This window comes from Crassostrea angulata, unplaced genomic scaffold (assembly GCF_025612915.1).
Source record: "Crassostrea angulata isolate pt1a10 unplaced genomic scaffold, ASM2561291v2 HiC_scaffold_47, whole genome shotgun sequence".
Lineage (NCBI taxonomy): Eukaryota > Metazoa > Mollusca > Bivalvia > Ostreida > Ostreidae > Magallana > Magallana angulata.
In genome coordinates this window covers 591,827-598,256 of record NW_026441602.1, presented here as the reverse complement: position 1 = coordinate 598,256, position 6,430 = coordinate 591,827, and the positions used below count along the sequence as shown (strand labels likewise).

Sequence of the window (6,430 nt, the reverse complement as noted above, 5' to 3'; positions counted from 1 at the left end):
ATAGAGTGGGGTATGGATTAGCCCAGGAATAAATATCACATAGAGTGGGTATGGATTAGCCCAGGAATAAATATCACATAGAGTGGGGTATGGATGAGCCCAGGGATAAATATCAGATAGAGTGGGGTATGGATTAGCCCAGGAATAAATATCACATAGAGTGGGGTATGGATGAGCCCAGGAATAAATATCACATAGAGTGGGGTATGGATTAGCCCAGGAATAAATATCACATAGAGTGGGGTATGGATGAGCCCAGGGATAAATATCACATAGAGTGGGGTATGGATTAGCCCAGGGATAAATATCATAGAGTGGGGGTATGGATGAGCCCAGGGATTAATATCACATTGAGTTGGGTTAATGACAAACTGACCTTTTATGTGTGTTTTGGAATTACAATTTTTTCACATAATAAAAATTGTCTATTTTTAACAATGTATTTTTATAGAGCAACATTCGTTTTGTCACAAATGTTGGCATTTGGCCTTTACCTGTTCACAGTTGCAGTATTCAAGAAAATAATATACGTGCACAAAAATATAATGGACATACATAGATAAAAAAAAATAATACAGTTAAAGAGACAGTACGGCGCATCTTATCAAAAAACCGACTTGAAAAAATTGTCCGATCGGGTTCGGTATTTTTGTACTACTCATGAATGTATAAACTTTCCGAAAATTACAAAGTTCACCATGAAATAAATCTAATTATTTCATTAAAATTAATAATTACGTATAACCTATCACATATTTACATCGCAACGTGTTACTGGGTCAGCCTTCTATACTATTACGCATGCGTATTTACTGTAAACAAAACACATGCAGGGCTCGCGAAGATTCTCCTGTACATGTGTGTTGATGTCTTTTCTACTTCTCCCAGGTAATATTTGTTCAACGTTTTTAAAATAACCACAATTATTATTTTGTAATTCATTTTTGGGAGTTGATTTTAATCAACTCTCCTATGCAGTTACTCAGACAAACCGAAAGTGGAACAGTGTTTGGACCTCAGCACAAATCATCGCTGCTGACAAGACTTAGTTCTTGAAAATAATTGATAAATTCGATGTAATGTATGCTAAAGCATTGTTTTTCAGGGAAACTTATTTATAAAAACGTTGAAAATAATCCGATTTTAAATGGTTCGAACAATTTAGATATTTTTTGTAATCGTATGTACATGTATTCCTACGCAAGAGTGTAATATAATCTCGTTCAACTCGACGCTCGGCTGTCTCCATAAATCTCAAACAAGCAGAGAGTCTCTCTTGCTTGTCGGAGATTTACGGTGTCAGCCGAGCGTTTGGTTGAACGAGTCTAGAGTTGTTTGGATCCATACAATTTTCGAGAAATATTTCTATTACTGATAAATAGTTTGATTGAATTAATTTTATCTTTAAATATTATTTAACATGATTCATATGGGGGTTTCTCGACATTCTTGTCGAAAAAGTCAAAAAATTCATATTATAAAAATGTGCGTACATCAAATACAAATTAGAAACTACATGTATTTGTCATGCAAAATAACATATCATTGATTTTAAAATAAATAAACATCGACAAAATCAACGTCAGTTCTTCAGTACTTTGATTGTAAATGAGGCCCCTTGAGGGGTTATTTGACATATTTACATGTATGTCTGTTTATTTTAAAATGAACAGAAATTGGTATAAACCGTTTATAAATTATCGAGTAAGTGACGATGTGTTCCGTTTAGAGAGTCTCTTTAACCTCGGTTACCATGATGACCGTAGTCGGACGAAGATCTTGTAGTTTTCAGCACGTGTCAATTACTGTCAATCAAGATCCACGTGGTACAAAGAAACGATACAAGATTATTCCGGTTTGTACGACCCTTAAATTTCCGGAAGCTCATAATTACGTTAATTAAGCATGTGATAGGGATTTTTATGTATTTCAACTATTACAATCAACATTATTTCTTATTTACTAACGATGCAATAGGTTAAACTGAAGTTATTCACACATGTGTTTTTAGCTGTACTGTTTAACTAATGCACAGTTAACAATTATTCAATTGCAGCATCTTTTCTGCATATACATTTTTATATAACATTTCATCAACGAATAATTGGGCAAATGGCAAATCACTAGACTAATTGCGTGGCAAAGTCCATTTTTTGGATATATTTATACATTGTTGTAACAAAAACTTAGTTATACTTGCAAAGAATTTACATAAGCAGAATAAAAACATAAAAAAAATGAAGGTAGAAAAAAGAAATCTGCAGTTTTATAATATAAAGCCATTTAATGTATTTGACACTTCGTTTTGAGTTTACAATAGTTCCATAAATAGTCAGTTATTTTTAAGCAATCGCTGGTATGACAACATCAACGCCCCTATTCACTTATTATTACTTCAACTGTACTTGATACACGTCAAAATTTATACAAATTGCGTATGTAGTTATGTCATTGGTTGGATATTGGTATGTCATTGGTTGGATATTGGTATGTCATTGGTTGGATATTGGTATGTCATTGGTTGGATATTGGTATGTCATTGGTTGGATATTGGTATATCATTGGTTGAATATCGGTATGCCATTGGTTGGATATTTATATGTTATTGATTGGATATAGGTATGTCATTGGTTGGATATTGGAATGTCATTGGTTGGATATTGGTATGTCATTGGTTGGAAATTGGTATGTCATTTGTTGAATATTGATATGTCATTGATTGGATATTGGTATGTCATTGGTTGGTAATCGGTATGTTATTGATTGTATATTAATATGTCATTGGTTGGATATTGGTATGTTATTGATCGGATATAGGTATGTCATTGGTTGGATATTTATATGTTATTGGTTGGATATTGATATGTCATTGGTTGGATATTGGTATATCATTGGTAAGATATTGGTATATCATTGGTTGGATATTGGTATATCATTGGTTGGATATTGATATGTCATTGAACGGATATTGGTATGTCATTGGTTGGATATTGGTATGTCATTGGTTGGATATTGATATGCCATTGGTTGGATATTTATTCTGCCTTTGCCTACAGATAGTGAACCAACACAACAATCCAGTGCATCGAATTTATTGTGTATGCGGTAAAAAACTGAAACAAAAACAAAGTATGAATTACTCATACGTTCTCAAAACAATGTACATGTAAAGACAAAATGCATATAATAATAGATTGTAATGAAAGAATAGAAATACAAATAACAGTATTAAGATAGGGTCCAAAACAATGAATTTTATCACAAATGGGTTTCCATAGAAAAATGTAACAAACGTACGTTCATTTACTAAGACTGACAATGACACTAATGGCGTTCCATACTTTTTAGAGATAATTAGAAATTTACTTATAAGCTGCATTTATATAAAATACAAAACAGTAAACACATAAATGAATAGCCGTGTATGTAATATATATAAACAGAAAACTACTTACAGTGTGTGGCAGCATACGAATACAAAAAACATGTTGGACGGACTGAGTGTCCTTGTGTGGGTCACACAAACAACAAAACAGGAAGTTAACAATTAGGAAAAGTAACTCTAAATTATATAATGAAAGGATAACTCTAGGTTCAAAAAGGAAAGATAACTGCAGAAAATACATATCAAAATGATAATGGAAGATAACTCTAAATGTATTTAGATAATAATTAGACTTTAGCAAAATACACAATCAAACAAAATCTTGTTAACAATACAATATTGGTATGTCATTGGTTGCATATTTATACGTCATTGGTTGAATATCGGTATGCCATTGGTTGGATATTTATATGTTATTGATTGGATATTGATATGTCATTGGTTGGATATTGGTATGTCATTGGTTGGATATTGGTATGTCATTGGTTGGATATTGGTATGTCATTGGTTGGATATTGGTATGTCATTGGTTTGATATTGGTATATCATTGGTTGAATATCGGTATGCCATTGGTTGGATATTTATATGTTATTGATTGGATATAGGTATGTCATTGGTTGGATATTGGAATGTCATTTGTTGGATATTGGTATGTCATTGGTTGGAAATTGGTATGTCATTTGATGGATATTGGTATGTCTTTGGTTGGATATTGGTATGTCATTGGTTGGATATTGGTATGTTATTGATTGCATATTAATATGTCATTGGTTGGATATTGGTATGTTATTGATTGGATATAGATATTTCATTGGTTGGATATTGGTATGTCATTGGTTGGATATTGGTATGTCATTGATTGTATATTGATATGTTATTGATTGAATATTGATGTGTCATTGATTAGATATTGATGTGTCATTGATTGGATATTGATGTGTCATTGATTGGATATTGATATGTCATCTATTGGATATAGATATGTCATCGATTTGATATGTCATCGATTGGATATAGATTTGTCATCGATTTGATTTGTCATCGATTGGATATTCTAAAATGTTTTAGCGTCATTATTATGTCGATACACCTCATATCTTAATGATTGTCACAAATGATCAGTGACCTAGGGATAATATCACATCCCAACCCACAACCCCCTCAGAAATAAGAAAGACTGTTTTTACACAAATGATTTAGTATTTGATTGCTGTCTTAAATTTACCCAACATATATACATGGTTCCCATCTTGGATGAGATTGTCTTTAGGATACCATTCCACTGGTCCGAGTCTTCAGTTGGGGGATGATGCTCCGTTCAATATGACGAGGATGTCGTAGAAGATACGATGTATATGTGAGGAAAATACCAGGAAGACTTCGACCTGTTATTTGTTCAAATTCATACCTATGTCACAAGGTAGGCACCATCCTAACACTCATAATGTACACAAATACTTTATGTCTCAATGATAGCCATTTTACTTACTTGGAACTTCTCTCACGCATTACATACACGATATGCATGCAGTATTTTACACTTGCTTACTCTAACTCACACTTTCCACATTCCACTTACTAACATTAGAGCAACGGAACACGTTATTTATATACCTAAAGACATAAATGGACCGCCATATATAGATAATTGACTGCTAAATATTGATAAACAGCAATAATAAACATGATTAGTTTTAATTGACATTACCGAGAAACTTTGTAACCAGATGTTTTGAGACTTTTTCTGCATTATCAAACAATACTATTAAAAACACAGTGAGTATATCAAACATATAAGGCTTACCTCAGAGAAACTGGACCATAGGTAAAAGTAATTACTCTAGTCGTGCTTAAACCATTGTAAAAAAAAATGTACCAGGACTATGTACATGAGAGACGAGAAGGACGTTGAGTACTTCCCGTGGACCGTCGTGACCAAACTGTTGCACGGACTGACCAATTTTTAAAGGTCCAGTAAGTTGAGGTTCGTTAAGGTGATATGGGATACCTCCATATTGCGACGTACTTCCTATCAAAATAAACGATAAAATTTACCATAATTTTACAATCTTTTTCTTTTCTGAAACTGTTTCATAGCGGTATAGCATAATGGGTTGAACATTAACTACAAAACTGTAAGTCATGAGTTCGAATCCTGCTGGGGCTTTTAAAATTTTTACCTTTCCAAAAATTCTAAAACATTTTTCTGATCAACTACTGTAAAATTTGAAATTAAAAAAAAAGTTACAGGTATATTTATTTTAATGTACTTTTATCCAAAATAATATCGAAATATGTCCCATACCACTGAGGGGTGAATGGTTATGGTAACATTTCGAAAAAGGGGGTCACAACAAGATAATTACGTTTCAATAAAATTAAATGAACTGGTGTCACATTTAACAGATACAGACGTACATACTGGGACCTCATCTAGTGGTAATGTAGTAGCAATAAGTGACTAGTAATCATGTACAGAGACACTATCAACGTACAGACAGACATCTACTAGTGCTCACACAGTAGCAGTGACTGATCAGTTGTACTGTACAGAGACACTAACAAAGGACAGACAGACCTCTACTAGTGCTTACACAGTACCAGTGACGGATCAGTTGTACTGTACAGAGACACTAACAAGGGACAGACACACCTCTACTAGTGCTTACAGAGTACCAATGACTGTTCAGTTGTATTGTACAGAGACACTAACAAGGGACAGACAGACCTCTACTAGTGCTTACACAGTACCAATGACTGATCAGTTGTACTGTACATAGACACTAACAAAGGACAGACAGACCTCTACTAGTGCTTACACAGTACCAATGACTGTTCAGTTGTACTGTACAAAGACACTAACAAAGGACACACAGACCTCTACTAGTGCTTACACAGTACCAGTGACTGATAAGTTGTACTGTACAGAGACACTAACAAAGGACAGACAGACCTCTACTAGTGCTTACACAGTACCAGTGACGGATCAGTTGTACTGTAGAGAGACACTAACAAGGGACAGACACACCTCTACTAGTGCTTAC

The 6,430-nt window shown here is 33.7% G+C and overlaps 1 protein-coding gene across 1 annotated transcript in view; it reads left to right on the top strand.

Moving 5' to 3' along the window:
* The first annotated feature begins 863 nt into the window (after positions 1-863).
* Positions 864-6,430, top strand: part of LOC128168767 (CUGBP Elav-like family member 2) — a 90,549-nt gene continuing 84,982 nt past the window's right edge. The window contains exon 1 of the mRNA XM_052834911.1: positions 864-888. The gene's annotated coding sequence lies outside the window, so the exon portion shown is untranslated. The remainder of the gene's footprint in view (positions 889-6,430) is intronic.